A 21,886-nucleotide genomic window follows, 5' to 3' on the forward strand; every position below is an offset into this window, starting at 1 on the left:
AGGTAAGAATCAGCAATGAATGTTAAGTCTAGAGCAAATTGTGATGAGAACCATGGTATCTGCATTGTCTCCCCACAAATGCTTATTGCATGGAAGGAAAATAAAGTATACAGTGGAGAAATCTGGCAACATCCTGGCCAAATAATCAATATTAACATCACAAAAAGGGACAAAAGAAATCATGTGTCTCCAGAAGTTGGACATCTTTCTTGGGATATCACATCACCTACACAACATTCCAGCCAAGAATGCATAACCTCAAACTAATCACAAGGAAACTTCAGAGAAACATAAAATGAAGAACATTCTATTTAAAGGGGGGACGGGCTGTGTCCTTCAAAAATGTCAATGCCATAAAAGACAAAGGCTATGGAAATATTCCAGGAAAAAGGAGGCTAAAGAGAAGTAAATGAAGTACCCGACCCTAGACTGGATTCTGTACAGGAAGCAAAGGAAATGCTGTTAACAGACTTTATTAGTTCAACTGACCAAACTGGAAGATAGACCATACATTTGTGTCAGAGTCCATTTATGAAGCTGATAACTGTACAACAGAGAATGACCCTATTCTTAGAGAATACAGAAGTATTAGCAGAAAGAAGCTCAATATATGTAACTTGCCCTCAGTTCAGAAAAGAACTATGCATGCATCTAGAGAGAGGGGAAGAGAGAGAGCGCGCAGGGATGCAAATGATAAACAAGTGGGTGAATCTGGCTAAAGGATATCTAGATGTTTTTTGTACTCTATTTTTATAACTTCTATAAACAGAAATGACTTCCAAATAAAGAAGTGTTTCTTTTTTTTTTTTTTTAATAAATAGCATGGAGATAGTTCTCTACTATGTTCAGAATATAATGGGTATGTATATACCACAATTAATTGAAGGATTTTACAGGGAAACAGCAAGAGCTGAAACCGGAGGTTTAGATAGATTCCCTGATAAAGGAGTGTTTCAAATGTCAGAGAAGGGAGTTTTTATTTTTTTCTGTAAGCCAGGGAATGGAAACACAAAGCTTAGAGCAGAACAGAGGCTTAATTAAAAGGGACGTACTTAAGGAGATTTTCTAAGCAAAATTTCAAGTGCTAGAAACAGTAGATAAAAGGGAATAAAGGGACATTTGAACAAATATAAGCAAGAAACTATGGGATCTTGGCCTAGGAAACTAAGGTATTAGCACAAAGTGGTACAAATACAGTAGACAGGAAAACAGATAAGGCCTGTTTACTAAATAACTAATTTATCAAAGGGGCGGGAGCGGGGCAGTTCAAAGATGACTTGGATTTCAAGCCGAGCTAACCAGAAGAATGACAGTATTATTAACAAAAAGAAATTTAGCTAAGCAAAGGGTAACTGCTTTCCTGAGTATCAGACAACTTTTTCTATTCTCATTTCTCTTATTCTGGTGCAACAGAAGTTGGGACAGGAGTTATTATATGAGATATTATATGCCAGCACAAGCAATCTGGGGAAACTAGTCTTCACAAGGTGAAATAGAAAAAATAAATGGGATTGATTCAGATGTTGAATAAACACCATTAAGTGGGTGCCTGGGTAGCTCATTCAGTTAAGTGTCTGCCTTCAGCTCAGGTCATGATCCCAAGAGTCCTGGGATGGAGCTCCATATTGGGCTCCCTGCTCAGCAGGGAGCCTGCTTCTCCCTCTCCCTCTGCCTGCTGCTCCCCCTGCTTGTGCTCTCTTAAATAAATAAATAAAATATTAAAAAAAAAAAAAACCATCATTAAAGTATTCACACGTAAGGGAGAAGTGGGTAGGAGGGTAGTAACTCACATTAAACTGTAACATTTAGTTCCCTTCTTCCCCAAAAAAGTTATGTTTGTATATATATACACATATATATGAATATAGATATATATTCACTTATTTCAAGACCATTCAGTCATTCAACTAATGTTATCATTAAAGAGAAAAACATGAGGGTGCCTGGGTGGCTCAGTCAGTTAACCATCTGACTCTTGGTTTCTGCTCAGGTCATGATCTCAGGGTCCTAGGATCGAGCCCCACATTGGGCTCTGCGCTTAGTGGGGAGTCTGCTTAAAGATTCTCTTCCTCTGCCCCACCCACTCTCTCTCTCAAATAAATAAATAAAACTAAAAAACAAAAGAGAAAAACATGAAATATGACACAAGTTTAAGGTTAAATCATAAAAGGAATGTCAGGATCTTCAGGGGGGGACACAGAAAATCACAAAGGATCAAGTCAAAGTAAAAGTGAATTACCTGGCTAACCAGTCAAGTGATGTTCAAGTAGGAGCTTATTTTTATTGGTCTGTGATTCCACTGTTCAGCAAGGATATTGATCCTGAAAACAAACAAAAAAAGGGGAGGAGGGTGTTGAATTTTATTGCCCTTTCTTAATGTAAGCAGTAGTATGAGTCACACACAAATTAACCTTCCCCACCGTTCCCTTCTCTGGACATATGAAATAAGCAAAAACAAAACATGCTATATCAAGTATAAGGCCTCTTCCTAGGAATATGAGGTGATGCCTTATTTTGCCATATAATACTGTTTCTGCTTCTAAGTCAGGTATAGCATATATAATACACCCTGTCACCATTGATAAACATGGATAATACAAAACAGCAGTTGAGGAAACCAACTCCAAGAGTCCTGAAAAGTAATCAAACAGATAAGTAATGTGAATTTGGGGTGTTCCCACCTGTCCAAAAGGAATGCTCAACAAATAACAACTAAAAACAATATTGAGGGGCACCTGGGTGGCTCCATCGGTTAAGCATCTGCCTTCGGCTCAGGTCATGATCTCAGGGTCCTGGGATGGAGCCCCGCATCAGGCTCCTGCTCAGCAGGGAGCCTGCTTCCACCCCTCTCTCTGCCTGCCTCGTCTGCCTACTTGTGATCGCTCTGTCAAATAAATAAATAAAATACTAAAAAAAAAAAAAAAAAAGAATGTCCAAGTATACCCAAATAAAAAATAAGAGAAATACAATCATTAGTTTTAGTGTTTAAATGAATTCAATGTTTAGGGCGCCTGGGTGGCTCAGTGGGTTAAGCCTCTGCCTTCGGCTCAGGTCAGGATGTCAGGGTCCTGGGATTGAGCCCCACATCGGGCTCTCTGCTAGGCAGGGAGCCTGCTTTCCACCCTCCACCCCCCTCCTGCCTTTCTGCCTACTTGTGATCTCTGTCTGTCAAATAAATAAATAAAATCTTTTTGGAAGGGAGGAGTCAAGATGATGGAGAAGTAGCAGGCTGAGATGACATCAGGTAGCAGGAGATCAGCTAGATAGCTTATCAAACCATTGCGAACACCTACAAATCCAACAGGAGACTGAAGAGAAGAAGAGCAACAATTCTAGAAACAGAAAATCGACCACTTTCTGAAAGCAACAACCACAGTCGCCAAACTGTGAAAAGAGCCAAGATGCCTTTCAATAGACGAATGGATAAAGAAGATATGGTCCATATATGCAGTGGAGTATTATGCCTCCATCAGAAAGGACGAATACCCAACTTTTATATCAACATGGATGGGACTGGAGGAGATTATGGTGAGTGAAATAACTCAGGCAGAGAGAGTCAGTTATCATATGGTTTCAGTTACTTGTGGAGCATAAGGAATAACACAGAGGACATTGGGAGAAGGACAGGAGAAGTGAGTTGGGGGATATTGGAGGGGAAGACAAACCATGAGACTGTGGACTCTGAAAAACAAACTGAGGGTTTTGGAGGGGAAGGGGGGAGGGGTTGGATGAACCTGGTGGTGGGTATTAAGAAGGGCACGTATTGCATGGAGCACTGGGTGTGGTGCATAAACAATGAATCCTGAACACTGAAAAAAATAAAGTTTAAATAAATAAATAAATAGAATCTTTTTTAAATAAATAAATAATCAATGTTTCATTACTTGAACTTTTATGGTATCTAATTTAATTAGAGGAAGGTGAAGAGCGGAAAGCAGGCAGAACTTCTGTAAAGCCCAAGGTTTCCTGGCCTAGTTTTAATTCAAGTTTCATTTTAAAAATGATTCTTTTGTTGTTGCTCCTTTTTATGGGGGAAGGACAAAGATTGCTGGGTAGGGTTAGTACCTACAGAACAAGAGAGGTGGGTAGGAAAAGGTATCTGAGTCAGAATGTACCTAGTACCATACACAGGAGACAAGCACTACTGCCTAGTGTGGAAGGCTGGCAAGAGAACCCCTATTAATACAAGTATTACACTGCTGATGAGAGCTACCCTGAGTGCTAACCCAAGCTAACCTGTACCCGTAACTCCCTAGATCCCAAAGAAACATCATCTACAAAAATTTCCCCTCCCAGGAAGTGTGGAGCTGGACTACAGTGGTCCCCAGAAAGTCATAGACCAATGACTGGCTTGTCTACCAGGACCTTGCAAGGGGTAGATAAGCTAAAAAAGTACTACACACTAGGGTATCTGGCTGGCTCAGTCAGAAGACCATTTGACTCCTGATCTCCGGGTTGTGACTTTGAGACCCATGCTGAACGTAAAGATAACTAAAAAAATAAATAAATAGAACTTTAAAAAACAAATAATTAGAAGTACTATAAAGTATGGGACCCAAAAAACTGCAATTAACTTATCTAAAACCAAGATTCTGCAAAGCCAACAGTCCTTGCAGATTTCCTGGGACTATATTTTTTACCTTTAACAAAAATAAGCATATTCTTATGCCTTTTCATAATTTGGATTTCAGTCCATCACACAAACAAAAGTCACACTAAAACAAACTAAATGACATGTCCCCAAAACATTAAATATGCAGACGGGGGAGAGGTTAATTTTTCCACTAGAATTTACAAAAAATGTGACTGGTGGGATCCACATTATCAAAGCCTACATCAGGAGAAATCTAATGCAGAAGGAAAAAAAATCAAACTGAGCTCTGTTAATAGCTAGTCTGAGAAGATGTGCCTCGAGGCCAGAACAAAGAATCAAACTGGGGGAGGGGAGTTGACAGAGAAGAAAATCCAAACTATAAAATGCTGATGCTTGGAAACACCAACTGGGCAAAAAGAGGCCCCCAAATATCATGAATATGTTTTTCTTCTGCTGCTGAAAATGGAAGGGGGCAAGGACTCTACTATTAGTCATATTAAACTCATTGTTCCTGCCATGATGCTGTGGGTAGTGTTCCCTGGGACTCCCTCCTAGTTCCCTAAAAATTGTAGAGATGGGGAATCACCCTCTTTGGGAAAAGTCTGCTCTTTGCCCACCTACCTCCAAAACACTACAGAATAAGTTTACCCGCCAATTTCAAGGTAAGGGTTACATAATACTGGTGTAAATGAAACATTATTCTGCAGTTGAGATTATTTATCAAATATATAGTTGTTGGGTTCTTTTTTCCCCCAAAACTGTAACAACAGATTTTACTTGCAACACTCAACCGCAACAAATCTATAGCTAAGCTGAAAGGCAAAAACAAAATGTAAATTAAAAATTTTATGGAAATTTAAAATTATTTCTAGAAGTGCCACTTTTTTAGAGCTGTGTAAACTTAGCTTTAAAAAATTTTATTAAGAAAAATATTTTTACTAGTACTTAGTCCATTATCATGTGCTTTAGTAAATAAGTAAAAATGTATTTGGTACCCAAGTGTACACTGGTAATATATTGATGACAAACTTTTTTTTAAGATTTTATTTATTTGTCAGAGAGAGAGAGGGAGAGAGAGCGAGCGAGCACAGGCAGAGTGGCAGGCAGAAGCAGAGGGAAAAGCAGGCTCCCTGCCGAGCATGGAGCCTGATGTGGGACTCGATCCCAGGATGCTGGGATCATGACCTGAGCCAAAGGCAGCCGCTTAACCAACTGAGCCAACAAGGCGTCCCGATGACAATTTTTTTTAAACACCATCATCTTTTTGACAAGGGAGGGCAGGAATTATTTCAAATTACAGCATATACATGTCTAGTAAAGTCAGGACAGGGTTAAAAAAACTAACAATGTATTACTACTTATCTCTTGCTATATACTAGAAAGGACTAAGCTGATTCATACTAATTTATTCTACATAGTCATTTAGTAAATTACAATAAATGTTTAGTTCCATAAAGCATCAAAATAAAAATTTAAATGATGCGGTGAAAATAGAAGCCTTGCTTTCAGAAAACCTATGTTTTGGAAGTCCAGCTTCTTGAAGGAACTTTATATGAAACATTTAAATCAACTGAAGGCTTCCTGTGTACCTAGGAGAAGCCAAGTGTTGCACTGGCCTACAGAAGTATGAGCAAAATAGGGTACCTATCACTAATTAGAAAAGGAGAAGCAGGTATCAAAAGGCCAAAATGCAACTATGTTCGTTCAGCAAAAATGTGCTAAGCATCCATTCACTACATGGCACCAGACAACCAGGGATACAAGGAAGGACCAGAACACAGAGTCCAATGAGAATATTAAGAGAGAGCAAAGAACTACCTTGCCTTTTTCGTAGGACCGATGTGGTCACTGTAAAGCAAGACAAACCCATAACTATTTACTTCAGCAAAGAGAGAAAGACAATTAATGTAATTCAAATGTACACATAATTTCTACAATTATTTTCCATGGTTATCATAACTAAAATGCCTTTCTTTATAACAAAACAAAGGCAAAGAAGAAAAAAACTTTTGCAAAATGTTGGCCATTTGTGTAAAAATTACATGAGATATAGGAAATATTAATGGGATATAAAGGTTGCTGAAAATGGAAGCTATTTTTAACTCAAAATATCCAGGAAACTATGCCATACACTTGGCTTACACAACAATACTATCTACTGATGAACAATGGCAGTAAATATAACCATTCTGCATTTTTTTAAATTACCTTTATATTAAGGAAAAAACTAAAAAATCCAGTTGTCAGACCAGTTTATTATCAAGGCCCATATCTTTGGCTGAGTTGTACTTAGTACTAACACAGTTACTAAAACAGTCATGCAAGGAAGTCGCTTGCTGGTGCTTGTTCGGCCTCCCTCTCCCCGCCCCCCAACCACACCCCCACCCCCCACCACGCGCCACCCCCTCTTGGAAAAACTGCATGCAGTGCTGCACGATCACACAAAATAAATACAGGAAAGGGGGTGGGAGGATTGGGTGGGGAGCTGAGCCAAGCTCTGGGCTCCACCAGTGGAAGGCGTTCCACAAGAATTGCTACAGGGTCAAAAGTTTACAGTGGTTTCAATTTCACCTTTTAGCAGCCAATCAGAAAACAGAGACTGCACGCTCACCCCCTCAGGCTGCAAATGAACATTAACTCATTGGCCACCAGGACTGCATATATTCCTTTTCTTGTTAGGCTTTCATTTTTTTATTTTTTGAGGGGAGTGGGGAGAGGCAAAGAACATTTTAAGTTCAAGGCGCCAATTTTTACTTAAGACCATGTATTTTAAACAGGTATGTGAGGGAAGAAATGATCAAGTTATTATCTTTCTCCCTGAAACCAGTTTCTTTATCCTGTAATAACAAACTAATCATTAATGCGAGTATCAAACCAAGACAAAGAGTGAACTTTAGTCAGGTTAAGAAGAAAGATTTATCTCCAAGAGACTGCAATTCTAAGAACAATTTTTTAAATCATGAAAGACGATACTGGCTGTGAAATCAACAGTGCACTGTTAAGGAACTAGAATCTAAATAAAAAATATTTTTATAAAGAAAAAAAAAGATGTCTGTGTCTCCAGTGAACACTTTAAAAATAATTCAGATAATGAAAACATTAAGTATTTATCTTTTATTTTTTTATTTGCATAAATTCTCCCCACCTCTTCTCCAAATCATTAATATAAACATGCAATATACCTGTCCTTTTCATAGTCTACATCTACCAAAATGCAGGTAGTTCCTAAGGTTTAAGCTTCTTTTCCCATATTTCACCTTTCCAAACACTTCAGTACCAAGGAGTGATCTTTTACACAATACACTCAAGAGGGAACTCTTTGGCAATACACACAACTGCTTCCTAATTCATTCATTCATTTCATGTAAATCTCCCAAGAATGCAGTAAACATCTACGCTAATTCATTAAATAACTATTTCTGACATTCAAAATTTAACACTGAGCAAGGGTAAAATGAAGATCTGTACCTTTACACACTGTAATTATTCTACATTTAAGAACTAAATTTATTTGAAGCATTACATGTAAGAGTGAAACAGCTATATTAACTGCTCTACCAAAATGATCAATTAAATCCTAAATAAGCAGATGTGTAAATCAGTAGTTAACAATACTGCTCGTTAATACAATGTGGTTGAGTTTTTTAATTTTTTTATTTTTTTATAAACATATAAATATGGGGTACAGGTCTGTGAATCGCCAGGTTTACACACTTCACAGCACTCAAGGTGGTTGAGTTTTAGCAGTCTTACTGACGTAAATTTAAACTTCTATTTAAAAGTTCCTGTAGGTACTACCACTACCTAAGAAAATGGTTTCATGTAAGGTACTCATTTTCTTATCCAAATCAGCAAAATTAAGAAACTAGTTATTTCTGCCCCAAATATACAATATACAAAAGTGCCAATAAACAAAAATGTTTAAGAAATACACAAAAGTGCCTTACTTAATATATGACCGCTAAAAGACTTCAAAATAAATCCATAGTGTATAAAGTTTCCAAAGCAATTTAATGTCAGTTGTTAAGCAGTAAAGAAACATGATGCTGAAACAGTGTTTTTAATTCTAAAAAAACAATTTTCTAGTAACAACTCACAAGCCTTTATGACATTTATGCATATTTGCCAATTAAAAAAATCTATACATTAAAAATCTAGTTTTTTTTAAAACGTGGCTTGCAGAAGCGCCTTTTATACATTAAATTAGAGGGGTCTTCTGTATATCTTCTTTTTTACAAGATGGCCTCCTTTTGAAAGAAAATGGATGCGATAAAATTTTACATCAAGTCAGCATGTTAGCAAGAAGCTTTTTTTGTGTGTTCTGAATTTGATTAATACAAGCCAAGGTCACTTCCTGAAAGATGCCTACCATTGCAGCTGCAGGCAAACTAGGCTCCCGAGTAAGGATAGGGGGAAGGGAATGGTGATGGCATTCATTAACACTGAGATAAACTTCCATCTACACTAGCAGCTATTTAAGAAGGGGGCAACATGAAGATCCCAGAATTCCTGGCATATAAAGATTAACATATTTCCAGTCATTAATACTTGGAAACAGAAATTTAATTCATTATATATAATGCTCATGTCAAAATTATGTCAAAGATATCATCAGGGCGCCTGGCTAGCTCAGTAGGTGGAGCATGCAACTCCTGATCTCGGGGTTTTAAGTTCCAGCCCCGCACTGGGTATAAAGATTTACTTAAAAATAAAATCATTCAAAAAAAAATAATAATAATAATAATAATAAAATCATTCAATCAATCAATCAATCAATAAAAAGATCTCGTCACTACTACAATACATTAAAACACTTCAGGAAGCCCGGGTGGCTCACATGGTTAAGCATATGCCTCTGGCACAGGTCATGATCCTGGTGTCCTGGGATCAAGCCCTATATCCCCACCCTGCTCAGTGGGGAGTCCACTTCTCCCTCCCCCTTTGATCCTCCCCTGTGCTCATGCTCATGCTTGTTCACTCTCTCTCTCTCTTTGTCACAAATGAATAATTTTTTTTTTAAATATTTTTCATATGGCGCCTGGGTAGCTCAGTCAGCTTAAGCATGTGCCTTCAGTTCAGGTCATGATCCCAGGGTGCTAGGATCAAGTGCCACATCAAGCTCCCTGCTCAATGGGGAGTCTGCTTCTTCCTCTGCCACTCTTCCTGCTTGTACTCTCTCCCCCTGACAAATAAATAAATAAAATATTTTTTAAGGGGGAGGGGGGGTGCCTGGGTGGCGCACTTGGCTAAGCAACTGCTTTCAGCTCAGAGTCCTGCACTGGACTCCTAGCTCTACGGGGAGTCTGCTTCTCCCTCTGACCTTCCAGTCTCATGTTCTCTCTCACTCTCTCTCACTCTCAAATGAATAATTTTTTCAAAAAATCTTTAAAAAAAAAAAAAAAGGCTGAATGATTTGACATCCTCACTACCACCAATACATCAGGAAAAGCCTGTCTCTGGATACAAAAAATATATAGTCCATCCATTCATTAATAGAAACTCCCAGGGCTTCACACTTGATTTTACTTGTTCTTATTTAAACCCAGCTTACTAGCATTGTATCTGGTTTCCCAGTTTCACAGCATATTAGAAGGGAGAGGTTCTTAGAAGCCATGAAGTACTGACAACAGCAAGAGAGTACAGAAAACTGGCTGGCAAACAAAAGTAAAATAAGAATAAAAAAGTTAAAATAAAAAGCAAACACAGAAACTCTTAAAATTAAAGTGCTCTAGAGGCACCTGGCTGGGTCAGTCCATTAAGTGTCCAACTCTTGATATCAGCTCATGTCTTGATCTCAGAGTTGTGAGTACAGGCCTGGCACTGGGCTCCATGCTAGGTATGGAGCCTACCAAAAAAAAAAAAAAAAAAAAAAAAAGTGGTCTAGACTCTACAGTCATTCCGTCTAAAGAGAAATAATCCTGTTTAATTCTGAAGGTACAAAAGGTATCACCCGCAGCAAAAAATAATAATGCTCCTAATGTCTTATGTCATTAGAAACAGATTAAATACATTTAGCACACTGCTTGAAAAGGGGAAGTGTGTAGACACTTAAGAATTTCCATTTCCAAGGGTTAAATTTCCACAAGTGTTGGTGCCTTAATGGTTCTGTTTTTTACTATGCCAGCAACCTTACACATGTACTTTTTTCTTCTCTCCACCTTCTTCCCTCTATTCTGTCAATTCAAGCAATTGAATGATCAGAAGGCAAGCAGCAAAGGTTAGAAAATCCTGGAACTTAGATGGTTAAGAGTGGGGAGTCAGAGTTAAGGCAAGAGTTTCCCCTAAGTATACCACAAAATCCAAAAGCCTAAAGAAATCATCAATACATTAAAAATTAGCATATTTTTGTAGATACCATATAACAACAACAACAAAAACCCATAACCAAAGTTAATAATCAACTGGACAAATCTCATACAATTTGAGCACCAAGATAATACTGGTAAAGGATTATAATCTATTGAATAAGCTAAAAATTCATGAAATCATAATATGAAAACACACACACAAAGGAAGTGCTCTTCCTTACAGTACAAAGCCAACAATAAATATAGAAAGTAATGATAGAACTAGAAAATCATCATTTATAAAATGGTATTAATTCGTTCAGGAGGCAAAATCAAAAGTAGTGGGTATAAGTTTAAGAAATAGTAGGGATATTTCCATAATCACAGTCTCAAAAACCTCTAAACCCCACAGGAAATTTAAATAGTATAACTATATATATAAATATAAATATAAATTTAATAGTATCTCCCACAGGGCGCCTGGGTGGCTCAGTGGTTTTAAAGCCTCTGCCTTCTGCTCAGGTCATGATCCCAGTGTCCTGGGATAGAGCCCCGCATTGGGTTCTCTGCCCAGCAGGGAGCCTGCTTCCTTCCCCCTCTCTCTGCCTGCCTCTCTGCCTACTTGTGATCTCTGTCAAATAAATAAATAAATCTTTAAAAAAAAAAAAGTATCTCCCATGAAGTAACCTTAAAATGGAGAAAGTAGCAGACACCACCTCAGCCAAGTGGTTCAACTTAGTGTTGTCAATAATGGGACTAAACCATGTTCCTCCTGGTTAAATGGACTGAAAATACATCACTTCTATGGTTTTCCTCCCCGCAAAAGTGCAGAACTTGAATCTAAACCTGAGGAAATACCACGCAGGCACAAAATGAAGGCACTTCCACAAAATAACTCAACTCTAATCTTCAAAAGTATCAATTCCATGAAACACAAAGACCGATAAGAAACGGTCTCAGGTTAAAGAAGACTCTCTTGCTATCACTTTCTTTATTAAAAAAAAAAAAAAAAAAGAAAGAAAGGAAAAAAACAACACAAAGAAACACCCTAAAATGAAATACCACCACACATCTATTAGAATGGCTAAAATCTTAAAAACAACAGTAATAAATGCTGATGAGGATACAGAACCACAGGAGCTCTCCTTCACTGCTGGGGGAAATGCAAAATGGTAGGACCATTTTAAGAAGACAGATTGTCAGTTTCTTACAAAGTTGAATACACTCTTGTCATAGAATCCAGCAATCACAGTCCTAAGTATTTACCCAATTAAGCTAAAAATATGTCCACAAAAAAACCTACATATATTTATTAGCAGATTTATAATTTCCCAAACCTGAAAGAAACCAAAATAACCTCCAACAAGTTAAAACAGATTAACTGTTGTATATCTGCACAATGGAATATTATTCAGCAACAAAAAGAAATGAGTGCTCAAGGCAAGCCAAGACATGGGGGAACTTTAAAATGCACATCGCTAAGTGAAAGAAGCCAATATGAAAAGGCTACATCCTGTATGATTCCAACTCCATGACATTCTGCAAAAGCCAATATAGAAACAGTAAAAAGGCCAGTGACAGACAGGGGTTCAGAGGGAGGAGAGGAGGATAAATAGGTGAAGCACATTTAACTTTTAAAGAGCTGAAATGATTCTGTATGATACTGTAATGACAGACACAACATTACAAACTCGCCAAAATCCACAGAAGTATAAACACAAAAAATCTTAATGTAAACTGTGGACTTTAGTTAATAATACTGCATTCATATCAGTACACTAATTATAACAAGTGTACCAGGTACTACACTAATGCAAAATGTTAAGAGGGGAAACCAGGGGGGTGGGTGGGGGGTGGAATATAAGAACTCCATTATCTACTCAATTTTTCTTCAAATCTAAAACTATTCTATAAAATAAAGTCTATTAATTTTTAACGTTAAGAATTACAAAGGGGGGCGCTCAGTGGGTTAGGGCCTCTGCCTTCGGCTCGGGTCATGATCCCGGGGTCCTGGGATGGAGGCCCGCGTCGGGATCTCTGCCAAGCGGGGTGTCTGCTTCCCTTCTTCCCTCTTCTCTCTCTGCCTGCCTCTCTGCCTGCTTGTGATCTCTGTCTGTCAAATAAATATATAAAATCTTAAAAAAAAAAAAAAAAGGATTACAAAGGGGGTACCTGGGTGACTCAGTTGTTAAGCAGCTGGCTTCAGCTAAGGTCATGATCCCAGGATTCTGGGATCGAGCCCCCCATGAGGCTCCCTGCTCGGGGAACCTGCTTCTCCCTCTCCCTGCCACTCCTCCTGCTTGTGCATGCTCTCTGTCAAATAAATAAATAAAATCTTAAAAAAGAAAAAAAAGAATTACAAAGAAATATGCTGCTTCTCAAGTGGATACCTAAGACAAATTATCTAATCAAGTTTTGTTGTATAAAACTTCCAAAACTAAGGCTGCAGAGTGTTTACAGCACACAACTCACTTTTGCAATGCCACCCAACACTTCCAAAAAGAAAAGTCACATGAAAATTATGCATCAAAGACTTCATGCAATCTCTGGGTCATTAATCCAACCATGTTAGTTCTCATTAAGTTAAACTTACTTCAGTGATACACTAAAACTTACTAACTCCATATGGAAGTTTTCTTTTTTAAAATTCACATACAACTTCAAGTCTTTGCAATATCATCTGCATAAAAAAGGAAAAAACTAAGATTTTTTCTTACCCATTCAAAAACATTGATCAAATGTCTACTATGTACCAATCTAAATATACTATAATAACAGTTTCTGCCTTGTCAAGGAAATTAATCTGATTTTCCAGTGTAAATCTCTTCCCATAAACTTGTTCTGAGGACTGTTAAGTAGTAGGGAAAATGCAAACATCAGATGTTGACAAAACAGGAGACTGTTCGTGATTCACACAAAAACCCCAGAGCTATCTTACCACTAAGAAATTTAACTTGTAAAATTACAAAGGTTTTTGATATTTTTGGATTAAAAACAAAAAGCACAAACATGTGGCTAAATAAATTAGGGAAAGAAAATATCTTAAACCAGTTTCACAGGCAGCTTCTGACCCCCATCAATAACCCAGAGTAGCTGGGAAGCTTCACAGAGAAGAAAGCAATACGACCTTAACGATTCCTAATAATGACAAAGCCTGTAAGTACCAAGTGAGCATTTAAGGTACTGCTGTTTATTACATGGGTATCTTTTCAGACACATGCATAAACAGGAAACACTACTTTTGGCACAAGTCTTGAAGAATATAAAAGTTTGCACTTTGGCAGTTCTTTCAAGCACTACAGGGGGAAAATATGTTCAGGCTTTCAAAAGAAAGACACTAAAGGGGCGCCTGCGTGGCTCAGTGGGTTAAATAAAGCCTTTGCCTTCAGCTCAGGTCATGATCTCCGGGTCCTGGGTCCTCGGATTCAGCCTCGGATTCAGCCCTGCATCGCACGGGCTCTCTGCTCAGCAGGGAGCCTGCTTCCCCCTCTCTCTCTGTCTGCCTCTCTGCCTACTTGTGATCTCGGTCTGTCAAATAAATAAAATCTTTTTTAAAAAAAAGAAAAGAAAGACACTAATAAATCTCATATTAGAACTTAAAATTTCCATCACCAAGAGACTTGTAGAGCACAAGTAAAAAGTAAAGCAATACAGTACTATATAATTACATTATTATGTACTTACATTACTATAAAAGTGTTAATTACAGTAATATATACATTAACTTATCAGGAAAGTATCTCATTTCACAGGCAAGGAAGGGCTCCAGAAGCTGCGATTTGTCCACTCTGATGAAGCACACCCTCAAGTATGCTAAGATTCCATTTATGATAAATGGGAAATCCAAACATAATAAAAATATTCTAAGCAGCTTTAAGCCACTCGGCTTAAACCAATCTGCGTACATCTAACTACATTAGAGCCATTAATTAGATTTATTCAGGTAAAAGCCCAACAAAAAATTCTTTTTCTAAGATTTTATTTATTCATTTGAGAGAGATAGTGACAGCATGAGCAGGGAGGAGAGGGAGAAACAGCTAAGAGCCTGACATAGGGGGTTCGATCCCATGACCGTGGGATCATGACCTGAGCCAAAGGCAGATGCTTAACTGACTGAGCCACCCAGGCACACCTCAGCAAAAAATTCTTTATATTAACATGTTGTATTAGGAAAATTCTTTACACTAACATGTCTTATACTAACGTGTTAGGTAGGAAAAAAAGGGGGGGCATCAAAAACCACTTTTATGGAGAACTTTCTAATCACAACATTCTTGCAAAATATAACCAATCAATGAAAAGCAACATAATATTAAAAAATAAGGCAATCTCAAATTCAAGGACATTAAACAGGTACAATGACATAGCATCTAACACACACTCCCTAACCCAGCATAGCCCAAACTGAACTTGCATCCTTCCAAATCATCTAATATTTGTTTTCCCTTATACTTAGGTTTTGATACTTGCAATCTGCCTAAACTCTTTTCAGCAACAACCCCATCTACCAAAATGGTCAAACCATTTTTTAAACCAGAACTATTTTATTAAATTTCATCTTACAGTTCATATTCATTAAAAAATGGAGCCTATCACTTGCCTAAAAAAGATTTATTCAGTGTTTCCCTAAATGCCTTAGATTGTAATCTAGATTAAGAAAATCTGGTTTGGGGGGCGCCTGGGTGGCTCAGTGGGTTAAAGCCTCTGCTTCGGGCTCAGGTCATGATCTCGGGGTCCTGGGATCGAGCCCCGCATCCGGCTCTCTGCTCAGCAGGGAGCCTGCTTCCCCCCCTCTCTCTCTCTGCCTGCCTCTCTTCCTGCTTGTGATCTCTCCCTGTCAAATAAATAAATAAAATCTTTAAAAAAAAAAAAAAAAGAAAAGAAAAAGAAAATTTGGTTTGGTACACCTGGGTGGCTCAGTGGGTTAAGCATCCAACTCTTGATTTCAGTTCGGGTCATGGGCTCTGGATCATGAGATCCAGCCCCGCATCAGGTTCTGCACTCTGTGGGGGAGTCTGCTTGTGATTCTTTCCCTCTCCCCCTGCTCACATGCACACGTGTGTGCACACACATGCTCCCTCCTTCTCTCTCAAATAAGTAAATAAATAATGGGTTAGCACCATGCATTAAGTGATCAAATTATACTATGAAAGACTGTGTCTTGCATAAAATTAATCCCAAACAACTTTTACCCTTTTTACCATTCCAATTATTTTCATTCACCATTTTGAACCTAGGAAAATGAACTGTATAAATTATTTTAAACTAGATCCTACCATAAACAGAAGGAAAGGAACAAACATTTACTAGAATCCTAAGCTGCACAGCATTTAATTATCCATGTATAAGACATCTAAAGTTTAGATAGGTTAGAATAACATGCTCAATGTCTCACAACTGAAGTAACAGAGATTAACAGAACTCAAAAGAGCAGGAATTCCAAACTTACACATTTTGTACTATCCTTCTGCACAAATTTTAATTGTATTAATCACTGTGATTGTATAAATTCTGATTCTAAAATTACCCAACAGCAACAAATTTGCAATTTTGGGGAGAGAAGGAACACACAGGTAAAAACAGGTACCCAGAAACTACCTAAAACTATGTTTTTCCAATATGTAATCAAGGGATATTAGATGTATAGTCTCATTCCCTTTTCTTCATAATTTGGAATCTTAGGTCTAGAAAACCATTAGTGGTGACAAGATCCTACCAGAATCAAAACCCTCAACTTCCTACTCCGTGCTCAATGTACCTTCCTTATCGATAACTCCACTTGTCACAGAGCAGTAGCTATCCAACTATGGTTCCCAGAGCAGCAGAGAACTCAGAAATGCAAATTCTGGAACCCTATGCTAGTACAGTAAACACTGAAGGTGGGGTCCAAGCAATCTGTGATTTAAGCATTCAGGTGATTCTGATGTGCTCTGAAATTTTGAAAACCACGGCTTTCGAGGAAACCTGACTTTTTAGGATTGCCCTAGAACAAAGGCTCCTTTAAAAAGGAGTTAACCATATTCCTAAAAAGAGAAAACTGTCTTACTCCTCCTTTCCTATTGTCTAATCCAGAGCGGTTCTTCTCAAACATTAAGGAGCAGAATCACCTAGGTGGGAGGGGCTAAATTCCTGGCCCTATCCCCAGAGATCAACTTTACAGGCCTGAAGTAGAGGCCTTGAATTTGCACTTCTCATGTTGTCCAGGTGAAACAAATACTGCAGGAAAGACAACACTTTTGAGTAACAGACTAAAAGCAAACCCCCATATAGATCTCACAGATCCCAATTTGAAGAACACTTTATTCTTCTTTTCTCATCCTTCCTGCTTGCCCACTGAAATTCTCAATCTTTCCCATGATTATTTTAGAAAGTCACAACCAATTTTGCCAATTCAATTTGTAGAGGAACAAAATTTGCCACTCCAAAATGTGTGTTTTGGCATGTGATTATATTAGGCCATTTCCAAGAACAAGAAGGCTCAAGAAGAACCTTTGACCTTCCCCCCCTAACTGCCTAGAATTTAGATAGAACACTTACTCCAAGAAGGGAGCTATCATCAGAGATAACTACAGTATAATATGAAGTAGGTGTGGTAGACAAGGATGAAATCAGCGACTACTTGTTAAAATTCCACTGCTTTATGTCCTATTGTTTCTGTATGGCCCAGCAAACATTTACTCTTTCTCATCTTCCTGTGAATTGTCTTCATTCCCTTTGAAGTCCTTGACCCCACACCCTTCCCCTTCAATCTGAATGGCATGTAACCTCAACTGCATGACTACCTGTCATATTCTTAAGGAGCCCCCCTTACATACATAATTAAACTGATTTTCTCCTATTAATCTGTCTCATGTCAATTTAATTCTTGGACCAATCTAAAAAAACCTTGTAGAGGGGAGGTAAATTTTCCTCCCCAACAATTACCATTTTTCAAAATACACCAATGAGGTTAAGTTAGAGTTGAGATTTAATTTATTATCTTAAGAACAAAATACCAAATAAAGCCCTCGAAAAGGTTGTTTATGAAAGTTTAGTATGTTTCAAGTAAATATGTTGTGTGGCCACAAGAAAAAAGTATCCTATGAGATACCACAAAGAACACTTGATTTGAGAAGACCTGAATTCTATCAGAAGGCCTGCACATATGTAAACTTAGGAGATACTTGAGAAAACAGTTTGACAATTTGTCTTTCAGCAACATTTTATATAGACTATTGTGAAAATTCCACCACTACATTCCCATAACAGCCATACCCAGATACCTAAAAACATGAAGAGGTGCGGAAAAAAGTATGCTTATAAACTCTGATCATCAACAAAATTACCTATTTCATTTACTCATTCAACAAACTTTTACTAACTGCCTACTATAAGCAAATCAGGACTTCAGAGACACAAGATGCTCTCACAAGTCCATGTCCTGCCCTACCAACATCCCCTGATATCATTAGTTTTTAATATTTCCCGAATTTGTCCAGTTCATCTTAATCCCATTACTACTGCCCTTTAATGGTTTAGGTAGTACATTTTCCCTGGATTACTCCAAAAGCCTACCTTTATTCTTCACTTAATCCTCAGCTGAATCAGGGCAATCTTTCCATGCCTATAAAACTCAAATTCCTTTCTCTTGCTGATTTCTATTTTTTTTTACACTTTTTTTTTTTTTTTAGATTTTATTTCTTTGTCAGGGACAGAGGGAGAGAGAGCGAGCGAGCACAGGCAGACAGAGAGGCAGGCAGAGGCAGAGGGAGAAGCAGGCTCCCTGCCGAGCAAGGAGCCCGATGTGGGACTCGATCCCAGGACCCTGAGATCATGACCTGAGCCGAAGGCAGCCGCTTAACCAACTGAGCCACCCGGGCGTCCCTCTTGCTGATTTCTAAAGACCTCTCCTGTACCTAATGGCCCACCCACACTAAAGAACTTAACATTTCCCAGAAAACACCCAACTGCACCAAGTCCTATTGCAGAAGCCACTCTTGGTCAGAATGCTATTCTACTGACCCACCCACGACCAATGTGTACCTTACAATAACACTTTTCCTCTTGAAAGCTTAACCAAACGCTTCCACTTTGTCTCTTCCAGCCTACTCTCCCAACCCCAAATTAGGTTATACACTCCTCCAATGAGCCCAATGACAATTTTAAAACATCCCTACTGTGCTTACCACCTGGCAGATGCCTCTCTTCTTGCTTTTCCCCCTCTTGAAGACAGAGTCCAAGTCTCTGCATTGTTTTAGCCACAGTGCCTACTTAGAGCAGGCATACAAAATTTAGCTTACATAGATGAGGGGAGTAAAGATACAGATGAATATACTGGATACTAAGAGATCTTGGCAGAATCATTCTCCATGAAGAAGTCGAAACATCTGAAAGTTACTTACCAATATATAAGAAGGTTTTAAATCTCATAACATTTGAGAAATTCTCTGAAGAAGATATTCTACTACCATACATAAGACTACCTTTGTGGTTACAAGCACAAATGAAAATAAAGTGAAACAGTACTGAAAAACAAGAATAAGCCTGCCATCAAATAATTTGTGGAATGGATATAAATCTCTTGAACTCAAGAAGTTAAAATATAATTAGGGACTCCGTCAGTTAAGCACCCAACTCTTGAGTTTGGCTCAGGTCATGTATCTCCATCCAGGTGGTCATGAGATCGAGCTCCAAGCTGGGCTCCAGGCTAGGAGTGGATCCTGCTTAAAATTCTTTCTTCCTCTCCCTTTGCCCCTCCCCCCGCTCCCACTCTCTCTCCCTCTTAAAAAAAAAAATAAAAATAAAAATAAAAGTTAAAATATAATTAAAGATGCCAACACAGCTAGCTACTACAGTTTTCTGGAATTTAAAACATACACACATACTTATGACTTAATGTCATGCTATAAAACACCAAATGCCTTCGGTTTTCTGTTCCAGGAATGCTGTTTGGAATTCTGCCAAATACAAAAAAGAAAACCTAAGGCTCCTCCGTGCTTTGCAATATGTGAGGAAACCAACCTGCCCAGAAAAGATGAAATCATGTACAATACGGTAAAGAAACCAGTCATAAAAGACACATTTCAAATACGTAGAACATAAGAAGACAGTAAAGATTACAAACTTTAGATACAGTCTATCCAGCTGAGAGCCCCATCCTAAAGCAGACATAAAAAATACTGGGGGTGGGGGGCGCCTGGGTGGCTCAGTTGGTTAAGCATCTGCCTTGGGCTCAAGTCATGATCTCAAGATCCCAGGATCCATCCCCACGTCAGGCTTCTTGCTCAGTAGGGAGCCTGCTCCTTCCACTCCCCCTGCTTGTGCTCTCTCCCCCACTATCTCTATCAACTAAGTAAATAAAATTATTTAAAAAAAAAAAAAAAAAAAAAACTTGGGCACCTGGGGGGCTCAATTGGTTAAGCGACTGCCTTTGGCTCAAGTCATGGTCCTGGAGTCCTGGGATCAAGTCCCACATCAGGCTCCCAGCTCCATGGGGAGTTTCCTTCTCCCTCTGACCTCCCCCTCTCATTCTCTCCCTCACTCTGTCTCTCTCTCAAAATAAATAAATAAAATGTGAAAATAAATAAAATATTTTATGGGGTTATTGTGAGAACTGGGAGAGAATTACATAAAGCACTTGAAATACTCAGATCCGGGGCACCTGGGTGGCTCAGTGGGTTAAAGCCTCTGCCTTTGGCTCAGGTCATGATCCCAGGGTCCTGGGATCGAGCCCCACATCGGGCTCTCTGCTTGGCAGGGAGCCTGCTTCCCCCCGCCCCGCCTGCCTCTCTGCCTACTTGTGATCTCTGTCAAATAAATAAATAAATAAATCTTTTAAAAAAATACTCAGATCCTAACACATGTATCAAGGGGGCAATAAGCAGAAACTACTGATACTACTGCTTTATGATAGAAGAAATCTTAGAAAGAGCCTGGTAGCAAATGCTGCATTCCTCTTACTGTCCCTCACTTCCTTAGCTTCTTTTCTAATGAATACTCACTTCTTCCAAATTCTGCCCCCCAAAAATTTTTTTATAAAAATGAGTTATAGGGACGCCTGGGTGGCTCAGTTGGTTAAGCAGCTGCCTTCGGCTCAGGTCATGATCCCAGCGTCCTGGGATCAAGTCCCACATCCGGCTCCTTGCTCAGCAGAGAGCCTGCTTCTCTCTCTGTCTCTGCCTGTGCTCTCGCGCTCTCTCTCTCTCTCTCTCTGACAAATAAATAAATAAAATCTTTTAAAAAAAAAAAAGAGTTATAATTATTAGCTAAATTAAAAACGTTTACATTTAGTACAGCAAAAAAATTTGCTAACAATAGTTGTATCTTCATATTGCTAAATCAAAGTCATTTCAAAGGTATAAAGGACATCTAAAAACCACATGTTTAAACATGACACACATAAAAATTCTAAAATCCTTAAAATAGGTAAGATAAAATATGCCCTATGTCATGGACTGAATTGCAACCTCCAAAATTCATATGTTAAAGCCCTAACCCTCAGTATCTCAGAACGTGAATGTATCTGGCAATAGGGCCTTTGTTTGTTTAAGTAGGATACATGCCCAGCGTGGAGCCTACTGCGGGGCCTGAACTCACAACTCCAAGGATCAAGAGTCGCATGCTCTACTAACTGAGCCAAACAGGCACCTCTGGAAATGGGGTTTTTAAAGAGGCAATTAAGTTAAAATGAGGTCATTAGTGTCTTATATGACTAGTGTCCTTATAAGAGGAGGGAATTTCAACACAAACATGAACATATACAGAGAAGGCAGCCACCATCTACAAGCCAAGGAGAGAGGCTTCAGAAAAAGACAATCCTGGAGCGCCTGGATGGCTCAGCCAGTTAAGCATATGCCCTCTCGCCCCCCGCCCCCGCCCCGGGTTGTGTACTCTCTCGCTCTCTCTCTAATAAGTAAATAAAACCTGACAAAAGAAGAAAAAGAAGAAACCAATCCTGCAGATACCTTGATCCTGGACTTCTGGCCTCCAGAACTGTAAGAAAATAAATTTCTTTTTTTTTTTTTTT

At 38.6% G+C, this 21,886-nt stretch overlaps 1 protein-coding gene across 6 annotated transcripts in view; it reads right to left on the reverse strand.

Moving 5' to 3' along the window:
• The window catches only part of NCOA3 (nuclear receptor coactivator 3), a 135,621-nt gene that overhangs the window by 67,425 nt on the left and 46,310 nt on the right, over positions 1–21,886 (reverse strand). For 5 of the 6 annotated variants that reach the window (XM_032838694.1, XM_032838692.1, XM_032838693.1 and 2 more), the window contains exon 2: positions 2,240–2,321. The exons of the other annotated variant lie outside the window; for it this stretch is intronic. The gene's annotated coding sequence lies outside the window, so the exon portion shown is untranslated. The remainder of the gene's footprint in view (positions 1–2,239; positions 2,322–21,886) is intronic. 6 annotated transcript variants of the gene reach the window in all.

The sequence above is a fragment of the Lontra canadensis genome, unplaced genomic scaffold (assembly GCF_010015895.1).
Source record: "Lontra canadensis isolate GAN:19392208 unplaced genomic scaffold, GSC_riverotter_1.0 scaffold105, whole genome shotgun sequence".
NCBI lineage: Eukaryota > Metazoa > Chordata > Mammalia > Carnivora > Mustelidae > Lontra > Lontra canadensis.